Below are 10,975 nucleotides of genomic sequence, written 5' to 3'. Positions count from 1 at the left end.
TCTTCAGAAACAAAATCCGTTAGTTCGCAAGTATCTGGGCACAAGCCAATGACGGTAAAACCTATTGCCAAGGAGCCCAAGATATCTGAAATGTCTATGTGACCGACCTTACTAAGGCTCTCCAAGAATACTTTAGGGGTAATCGAGCTCCTCAGAATAGCCATATGTACCCAAGAAGAGAGCAACAATGGTGTTCGTGCTTAGGACCACATAGCACGAGTGAATGTCCCACATTCAGAGTCAAATTCAATGGGAATTGCAATGTATGTGGTAAGTATGGCCATCAATCTAAAGATTGCCTAGTACTGAAGCGAATGTTGGCAAACCAGGCACCACTAGCTTGGTCAAACACGCCTCAAGTACCCGCGCTAATGCCTGCACAACCTATCGAGCAACCGTCACAGCACATAGTTCCAAGGAATCCGAATGTAGTCCAGTCTGTGCCGTTACCACCGCCAGTGCTAGGACCACAACCTCCACATCCCAAGGATTACCCCAATAAACCAGATGGGTTGTGAGTCACATAGTGCATGTGGGGATTATGAAGAGGAGATAGACCCTACTGCTCCATACGAGATTGATACGTTTGAAATGATTCCCCAGTACTACATGGAGGATCATTTCAGGCAAGTCAAGCTTGTATATCAAGCGGCTGCTCTTGCCACAAGAGGGAAAAACCTTAATACCTTGGCGAGGAGACCACCTCTTCAATGCTACGAGTGTGGTGGACCGCATCGTGTAGCAGAGTGCCCTAATAGGCTACAGAAGATCGCTACTCAAATGCAACCAAATCAAGGGAGCACATCGGGAATGCCGATACTTACATGTAATCGTTGTGGCATAGATCATTTGATTGCTCAATGTCCACATAATCCTAATGCACCCAAGATTACGCCATTGAATTTGGTTGAGGTCACCAACCAAGCACGAGGAACCACACCCGTTGTACCCGCGAATGTAGTTACACGGTCAATGCTTCAAAATCAAAACTACATTCTTGAAGAGAGGGATACTGCATCAATCGCTCAGGCAAAGAAAAAGAAAACACGGCGGAAGAGATCGCTTAATGCCACGAGCTCCAAGCCTAGTTCAAAGACTAACATAGGGACAGGAGACGACCCCGTGTATATGAATGATCCTGAAGATGATTCCGATTCAATAGAAACCATGGGGACCAAAGCCACTACCTTAAGGGAGGAACCCACTCGGGAGCTCAATGAAGGAGAATCAAGTGAGTACATAAATAAGGGAAAACAGAAGGAAACTTCCTCGGTCCCACAACCAAGTCAGTTAATGCCCTCTCGACCACCCAAACTGACTGAGACTCCCCAAGACAAGCCACGTGGGCCAAAAACCCTCAAGAAAAAGATTGGAACTTACCCAAACCCAGTTGAGGAGATTGAACAAGTGCAACACTTAAGGGGTTTGGTGGAAGAAACACAAAGAGAACTGGAGCCAAACCCGAGAAAAATCAAAATTCCAGACACAGTGTTTCCTACGCAAGTTCAGCCTCACCGGAACCATAAACCGTTAGCTATACCTAGTATCATTCGGGAAGAAAGTGAGGATAGGACATCCGGAAGTGGGCAAACACCCTTCTTGCTGGAAAGAATGTTTAGTGAGGGAATGCCTGACCCCATCGAAGAGGAAGTGATTCCATCTTCACCAGTCCCTAGTCAAGGGGCGATGTCTCGAAAAGTACCGTTGAATGTGTCTAAGCTAATGGATTTCATGTCCTCTGAAATCAGAACCACGATCATATCCAAATTATACGGAGATCCTGAGCTATTCTTAGCTTTTCGGGCATTTCTCAATGGAGAACTTAAGGCGGGACTACCACAATTTGCAAATATGGATAGACCCGACACGCTTCAAGATGAAGGGGAGCATTGGGATCTACAACCCAACTTTGATGAAGATTCGGTCGTGGAAATACCTGTGAACAAGTTGGGACAGTACTTTGAAGGTGACGAATCTAATGCCACCCTCCCCATTACTACCAAGGGATTAACTCTAAAGGGAATCCTTGATGGTGGTGCTGGAGTGAGCATTGTGACTAAAAACTGTTGGGAATCTATGGGAAGGCCTCACCTCAAAGTCACAAACATAGTGGTTAAGATGGCAAACGGAACTATTGCTAAACCTATTGGAATGTTAAGAGACCTTAAGATCAAGGTCTTGGGATACAAGGTAAAACATACCTTTATTGTAATGGATTTCTCCAAGCATCCTATGTCATATCAAATGATCTTAGGACGTCCTTTCATGAGGGAAGCACAAATGGTGCATGACTGGTCGAAAAACCATGTCTATCTACAATTCCAGGACTCTGTCATTTGAGTTGATCTTGAGAATGGTCGTGCACATCCTTTAGGAAGCAAGGTTATCATTGATAATCGATCGGATACCACTATTCACTCCGCCCCATTAAGGTATTGCTATACATGCAAAAAAGAGACTGATGATGGGAAAGATTCTCCTTATATGGATGTCCTACCGGGTATGACTGAGTCGGATAACGTGGATTGGGTACACCTAGCGGCAACCATAGACACATGGGGGAATAGAGGCACAAGCTGGGTAACACCTGAGGAGCAAGATATGCCACCGTTAGTGCCAATAAACATGATAGGTGTTATGCACTTGACTCCTGATGGCGAGAACGTGGCAAACTCCACCGACACTGAAAGTAGCGAAGACTCTGACCCATATAACTCTGAGTATGAATCTCAAGAAGAAACTGACCCTGAGCCTGATGGGGGGGGAAATGAATCAAATATTCACCCAAATGTGGAAGCAAGGTGCTCAAGGCCTAGGACAGTGACCTCCTGCAGTTCATCCGAAAGTGAAGATCGACCAAGTGAGTTCGAATCTGATAGAAACAAAAATCAAAAACTTGGTAAGAAGAAAACGAGACATAAGCGCCAACGCTATCGAGCTAATGTACGAGCTGCAATAAACAAGGAGCGATCCACTGCAGAATGGCTTAGTTATGTAGGAGCCATTGATGCTCATCGGAAGATAGCGGATAATTGGGGACAATACCTCCAAAGTGTCATGTGGTGTATTCCGCAACCTCATGACGTCGCCCAATTAGAAATCGAAGAGAAGCCGAAACTAAGTCGTACTGCAAGAAGGCGGCAAAACCAAGAGTTGGCTCAACAACAAAAGGAAGCGGAATTGAAAGAAAAAAGCCTGGCACAACAAGAACCAGTAGACTTACACCCGAGCATTTCAAATCATTCACCACAGGGGAACGTAAAGTAGTCTACACAAAAGCCCAACGAACGCCTACCAATGGGAGTAGCGGTGTCTACGATGGCCCTGCGGTAGTCAAGGAGATAGACTTAGCAGATCCGGGTGAGGAGTCTAAACCAGTTTTTATTGCTCAAGACCTCACCAAGGCGGAAGAAGCTGCACTTACGAAGCTTCTTAAGGAATTCAAGGACATATTTGCCTGGACATATCATGATATGAAGGGTGTCCCACCCTCGGTGGTGCAACACACGATTCCAATGATTAGCACTGTTAAACCAGTCCAGCAACGTCCCTACCCAATGAATCCTAAGTACGCAAAGATTGTACAAGAGGAAATTGAAAAGCCGATAAAATGTGGATTTATATACCCAATTGAGCACTCAGAATGGGTTTCTCCGATAGTCATCGTGCCAAAGAAGAATGGGAAACTCAGAGTGTGCGTTGATCTCAAAAAGGTTAATGCAGCCACCAGAAGGGATCACTACCTCTTGCCATATTCTGAACATGTGCTTGAAAGAGTGGCAGGCAAGGAGGCATATAGCTTTTTAGATGGGTACTCGGGTTACAATCAGATCACAATTGCAGTCGAGGACCAAGCTAAAACAGCATTTATCACGGAGTTTGGAGTGTTTGCCTTTCGCGTCATGGCTTTTGGCTTGACCAATGCACCTGCAACATTCCAACGATTGATAAACACGGTCTTTAAGGAATATCTAAGGGACTTCTGTGAAGCTTTCTCAGATGATCTTTGTGTTCATTCCTCTTGGGATGAGCACTTGATGTGTTTACGAAAAATATTTGAAAGGTGTAGATTATATCGCATCTCATTGAATCCTTTCAAATGCCAATTCTGGGTTAAACACGGAGTTATCTTAGGGCATATAGTGTCCAAAAATGGGATTTCCACAGACGAGAGTAAAATCAAGGTCATTCTGGAACTGCCACCACCCACCAACTACAAGGGAGTCCAACGCTTTATGGGCCACGTTGGTTATTATCGAAGGTTTATTCTCTTCTTCGCCGAGATAGCTCGACCATTGTATAAGCTTCTCATTGAGTTTATTTGGACCGAAGAATGTGACTGTGCCTATGAGCTATTAAAGAAGGCCTTGGCGAGTGCTCCAACCTTGAGAATGCCTAACTGGGATTTACTCTTCCATGTGCATATTGATGCATCAAACTTTGCTATTGGGTGTGTTTTAACTCAACCTGGAGAACACAAGCTAGACTACCCCATTAGCTTTGCCAGTCGCTAGTTGAACGATGCTAAGATGAACTACACCACTACAGAGCGAGAAGGGTTGGCAATGATATATGCAGTAAGGAAATTTCGTTATTACCTCCTTGCCACCAAGTTTGTTTTCTATGTAGATCATCAAGCATTGTTGTATCTGGTAAACAAACCATGCTCCACAGGAAGAATCACACGATGGCTATTGATTCTTCTTGAGTTTGATTTCACTGTTGTTGTGAGACCTGGCAAAAAACATGTTATGGCTGATCATTTGTCTCGCATACCTAATGGTGAGGCTCCTACGGGGGTTGATGATGACTTACCTGACACTTTCCTATTCATGGTGGAGACAATGCCTGAATGGAGTGAGAAGATTGTTAACTTTTTGGTTAATGGCTTTCCACCCAAAGAGCTTCGTAAAGATCTAGCTCGAAAGCTAATCAAAGAATGCGAACCCTATTGCCTGATAGCTGGGACTCTTTATAAAAGAGGAAAGGATGACGTTCTTAGGCGTTGTGCCCGAGAGGATGAGTATCTATACATTTTGCAAGAGGCACATATGGGCGTAGCCGGTGGTCACTTCTCAGGAGACTTAACTGCGCGAAAGATCTTACAATCAGGGTATTGGTGGCCCACTATGTTCCAAGATGCATCACTCTTTGTGAAGGGTTGCGATGAATGCCAACGATATAAGAAACCCCAGAGGAAAGATCAGATGCCCCTACATCCAATCAAAGTAAACCAACCATTTGAAAAGTGGGGTTTAGACTTTGTAGGTCCAATTAGCCCAGCGGCCCGAAACACACAATCTCGCTATATTATTGTGGCCACTGACTATATGACCAAATGGACTGAAGCGAAAGCGACACGTAAGGCAGATGCGAGGACAACAGCCAAGTTCCTCTTTGAAAATATAATCACACGATTCGGTTGTCCTTTTGAACTTGTGAGCGACAATGGTACGCATTTTATAAATGAAGTGATTAAGGAGCTCACAACAAATTTCATGATATCCCATTATAAATCTACTCCTTACTATCCGCAAGCGAATGGCCAAGCCGAGAGTACCAACAAGACTTTAATCTCTATTTTGACAAAGACAGTTGAAGCTCATCGCACGGATTGGGATCTAAAGCTTACGACAGCTTTATGGGCCTATCGTACTGCGTACAAAGTGGCTATTAATTGCACACCATTCAAAATGGTATATGGCCAAGAAGCAGTCATGCCGTGGGAATTTGTCATTCCTAGTCTTCGTGTTGCTACTCAAGAGGGTTGGGATGGTAATCCCTTAGTAGAGCGTCTATATATCCTTGAGCGGCTAAACGAAGAAAGACAATTGGCTGTATACAATGCCCTTGTGGAGAAGGATAGAAGGAAAAAATGGTTTGATCGCCATCTAAAGGACAAGGACATCAAGGTTGGGGATAAAGTCCTGATGTATGGAGTGCAAAACGAAAAGAAGAAGCTCAAATATGCTGGTAAGGGACCATATAGAGTATTACCCCGCAAGGTACCATCAGAGTGGAGACTCTCGACGGAGTTGAAACCATTGGATTCCTTAATGGGAGTAAATTCAAACGATACTATGACCCCCTGAGCCAGGAGGAGTTACATGCAATCCATCAAAAGAAGGCAGCTAAAGAACAAGCTGAGCTTAAAAAGATACAAGCGAGAGTCGAAGCCAAAGAACGTCAACAGCGTGCTAGGAGACAACGAGAAGCCAACTTGGGAATTACGCAAGTATTTTTCAAGGAAGCAGAAGAGGATGCACTGGAATCTGACCCACCTCTAAGATACCCAATTGAGTTACAGAGTCCTTACGGGGAGGTGCTGTATAATGCATTATTGGATACAGGAGCTCAACACAATTTGCTATCATATGGCGTGTGGTGTCAACTGGGAAAACTACCTTTATCCAAGAGTTCTATCCAAGTTCAAGGAATCAACAAGAAGAAAACCCCTGTCTTAGGAATTCTGCACACTCCGGTTGCCTATGACAAGGGAACCATAATTCAAAGCTTTTTGGTTATGCCTGCTGGTACCATGGAAGGGACTGTAATCTTAGGGCGCAAATGGATGATGGCCACCAAGTGCAATATCGATTGGGCAACCAGACAAGTCACAACGCAAGAACCAACACTAGGTCTGACCGCTCAAAATCCCGCACCTAAGTCATCCACTCAAATATTAGATAATGAAAAATCACAAAGTCCAGTGGCAAAACCATCTTCGATTGTAGGCCACCCCTCTAACGCTTCAACGCCAAGAGTGGAAACAGGCAAGGTGGTCCCTAAAGCTTCGCTTACTATGCCAAAGAGTACATACAAATGGGTCCCTAAAGGTTCGTTAACAGCTACTTCCCCTGCTCAATCTCGTTCAGCCACCAAGAAGCCTCGTAAAAGGAAAGCAGCTACCCACCCGAGAAAGGGCAATGTAACATCGCGATGGATCCCTAAAAAATTATTAGTAGCCCAAGGGTACTATGAGGGAAATGACCAGATTTGGGTCCCTAAACATAAGCTGAATCCCTCTACATCACCTGTAAAACCTTGCAAACCAATTGTTGCCACTCCAACGATAATTCAAGATCGTGGTAAGGGAAAGGTAACAGAGTGCTCCACACCACTTCTTCCAGAGTTAGTTTGGATTCCCAAACGATATCGATCATTACCACCTAGCTCAGGAAGGGGGGAGCCACATGAAGCTTCTAGCTCCTCATGCCAGGCACACGCTGATATAGAAGTTTCTACATGCTCTACACCTACTCTTGCCAACACCCAACAAAAAACCGATGAGTCTACGTCTCCCCTTGTAATAGTATCATCGAAAACCATTTCCTCCATTCGTCAATGGGAGCGTACACTACCATCTCTGCAATTGGATGTGGCCACAAGGGTCATAAAAAGCTATCTGCCCACATCACAACCTATGACCCGCTGGACAAATTGGTTCCAAGAGGCTGCTACATCATTGCAAATAATATGATCTACCCAAGGAAAGGGGGAGCATGTACTCACGCTCGACATTCTAATGCTTCCTCCTTATAACCTTCTCCCCTGACCATGTAATTGCCAAATTCAAGGGGATGTATATATATAGCTTCATACATTTTTTTTAAAAAAAAACAAAGAAAAGAAAAACAAAAAATAGTAAAAAGAGCAAGAGCACAAAAACAAGAGAAATATCCGTATACAATCAAGAACTAGATTGTCCTGTCACTCATAAACCTACTGATGCTATATCTGTGTTTGCAGATATGGCAGATGCCCAATCATCATACACTTCATCCACTCCTACCTTTGGTGAGAGGTATCATCTGTACCTTTCTCAGATATTCCACATGTGCTATCCTGTAATTGAAACTGAATGGGATCATATAGATGTACTAGCCAGAGAGGAAAATATTGAGGAATTAGAATGGCTAATTCGCCTATTGACCATGACTGACCCCTACTCCGTAGAGGACATATCCCCGATAGCCCAATGCTTTCCTTTTCCACAAGATGACTATCCTCGCATGGTTACATTTTTGATGAGTTTATGTGGATGGGAAAATGAAAAGGAAATATCTGACAATGATGAATGGACGGATGAAACTCATGGCACTACTGAGGTTGACTTTATTTGTTTGGATGATGCGGATAGAGGCTTAGCCTTAGGGCTAGAGCCAGGACTCTACAACATCCTCTTACCGTATCCTCAATAGTAGTGTGGTAACTGGTAGGTAGGTTAGTGTTTTCAAGTTTTTTCTAGTTTGGATTCTTTAAACGAGTCTTTGATTTTCCACACTGATGTGCCTCTCGAGGTATAGTGCTTGTTAGTTGATTGTACAGGTTAAAAAGTTTGAGGTGGGTTCGCTTTCAAGTCCTGAGACTACGGCAACGTTCATCAAAATATATCTACATCAAATTGCAAGCTGTCTCGTCAAATCAAGGAGATCTCCAATTACAGGTGTAATTCTTCCATACCCACTCTCTTTCGTTTTTACTGTTCAATTAATTTCATAAACTATAAGGCATGACCACATGGAAATTATCAATGTACTACTTAGTTTTTGAAGTTGCTTGGATGCTAGTGTAAATCATTAATGAGCTTAACTTTATTGGAAATATTCCTAGGCAGCATGACGTCTTTAGTTAACCTTGGAATACGATTGTCTTAGGTCTAGGGTCAAACCATCTTAATGTTTGACACCTGGCCATGTGTGTGTTGACCTCTAGGACATAGCTATTACCCCTTTGTCGAAAGGATGCAAGACAAATTATAGTTCAGGAGCGAAGATCAAAAGAAATAGATTATTAAAAAAAAAGCCTATAATAAATGGCAATACAAGTCTATGATGTGCTTTAATGTTGGCCTATCGCCTTATTGATACTTGGTAAGCGAGGAGTATTCTACTCCAGACCGATGCCTTGGTTGGTAGGGGGTAGCCTTGCCTAAGTGAGCTAATAGGTTCCTAGATAATGCCTTGTGTTAAACATGGTACCAGGATCGATGTTAGTTTTGCCTTAGGAAGGTCGCCATTGTGTGTAAAAATTGTCACGTGCATTTAAAAAAAAAATAATAATAAAGGCAAAAGGCTCCTGTAACTCTGATGTTTCTTGTGTCCCTAGACGCGTGGTATTAACTTGTTCTTAGAGTAGACACAGTGTGGTCATCTGTTTATTTATTAAGCTTGGTTATTTTCCTTGACTTAGGCCAGTTATATAAACCTTGATTAACCTTTGACACCTTGCTAACTCTTGAATTCCTTTCAATAATTTTAAACTCCTATTAATTTGCTACACTAGCTCACTCATGTGACCCTTAAACTAAGTTCTCATAGCAACATCCATTGTGGTCTCACATGCTTGAATTTATACACTTTATATCTTTTGAATTCCAGCATACCTTCACTCTACTTCCCTGTTTTGCAGACGGTCTACCACAACACCCTCTCGAGCTTACCATACCATAGCTTCCGAGGACGGAATCTACATCAGGAAGGGGGGCATGTTAACCCATGGCGGACATGGCGACGTACTATATTTTACGTCATTAATTTAAATATTCTGAGTCATGGGCCGGGCTTGTCGGCACCATATGTTAAGGATGAAGGGATTGGGTGATCGCCGATGAGAGGCGCACCTTGGATATCAGTAGGATAAGGGTTAGGGTCGGCCGGCCATGTATGGGCGCCGCCAAGTCACCTATATGAGTCAAATGTAACCCTAAAATCCTCATTCTCATGTGTTGTGAATACAAGAGTGCTCTTGCCTTATCTCTTTGGTTCCTTCTCTTGCGTGTGAGAGAGAGAGAGAGAGAGAGAGAGAGAGAGTGAGAGAGAGCGATCGAGTGCACTGTGTAGCGGCACGGCGGCGGCAGCGAGGCGGTAGAGCGGCGACGGCGGCTCCTCCTTCACGGCTGCGACGCGGGAATCCTTCAAGGCGGCGGTTGAGCGGTGAGTGACACACCCTTTGGCATTCTGTTTGAGTTTCCTTCCCTGGTTGTATGCTTGTAGCCATTCGTGGCTCGCATACGGTGTCTGGCAAGTCCCCAGTTATACGACCTGTGCGGCAAAAGCGCACAGCAGCTTACGAGAGCCTCAGCATGGACATCGACACCCTGGATCGATCGACCATCCGAAGGGTTAGTGTCCCCAAACAAGAAGATGGCTACAGCTGTGGGTGGAGGGTTGCACTTAATGCAATGTTGCTGCTACGAAGCATTTTTCAGCTCCCTTCAGAGGATGTAAGCATTTTCAGCTCCCATACGCATGCGTGCTCTTGTTTATCTTCTTATATATTGTCATGTTGATCTTATTTATGCCTTGATGAATTGTGATGGCAGTTTCCATCAATGTCTCGCTACGTGGACCTAGACGTCCAAACGTTTAGGGAGGAAACGATTGCGAAATTGATCGAGGTCGCTGAAGTTATGCCTCCAGACGGGCCAGTGGACTTCATCCCGCCCAATCCACGAGGGGGGATAGGCCCCCCTGAGCCTCTTACATGGGCTCCATACTTGGGAGAAGAGCCATGGCTCCATCCTGAAGCCGATACCTATGGGTTCCAGTAATAAATAGTTTTGTCCTTCTTCCAACAAATGTACGTTTGTAAATATGCAGCTATACATGTATTGGAGAGAGAACATCAATTGTAAATACACTTTTCATTTGAAAATCAGAGGATCAAATTTGCTACTGTGTTCCTTCACTGCTTGCTTTCTTACTTTAAGCCTTTTTTGTGTACATAAAAATTCAATTGGGAAATTCTTACCTTCATTACATTGTTTTAAACAATAAAGCATTACAAAAGCAATGTTCTGAATAGATAAGTTTATTGCATATGGAAAATACATTGTCACCGTATACATGGTCACATCATATATCTTCTAGTGCCTCCAATTCATGTGGGACTGCAACATCTTTACAAATGATCTGATGCTCTCTTCTTTTACTTAGCTTCCGACCATCGAGCTTGAAGAAAAATTGATCTGGAG

General features: G+C 43.8%; 1 long non-coding RNA gene across 1 annotated transcript; it reads left to right on the top strand.

The window, feature by feature from the left end:
* Nucleotides 1-10,156: 10,156 nt before the first annotated feature.
* On the top strand, nucleotides 10,157-10,676 carry LOC147604535 (uncharacterized). The gene is made up of 2 exons (XR_015265313.1): nucleotides 10,157-10,225; nucleotides 10,325-10,676. It is a non-coding gene; the product is annotated as an uncharacterized LOC147604535 (long non-coding RNA).
* Nucleotides 10,677-10,975: the final 299 nt, after the last annotated feature.

The sequence above is a fragment of the Cibotium barometz genome, chromosome 61, assembly GCF_041138505.1.
Source record: "Cibotium barometz isolate CiBa-2024 chromosome 61, ASM4113850v1, whole genome shotgun sequence".
NCBI classification, from domain to species: domain Eukaryota; kingdom Viridiplantae; phylum Streptophyta; class Polypodiopsida; order Cyatheales; family Cibotiaceae; genus Cibotium; species Cibotium barometz.
Note: the sequence above shows the minus strand (reverse complement) of the source record. Positions and strands in the feature narration are given on the sequence as shown.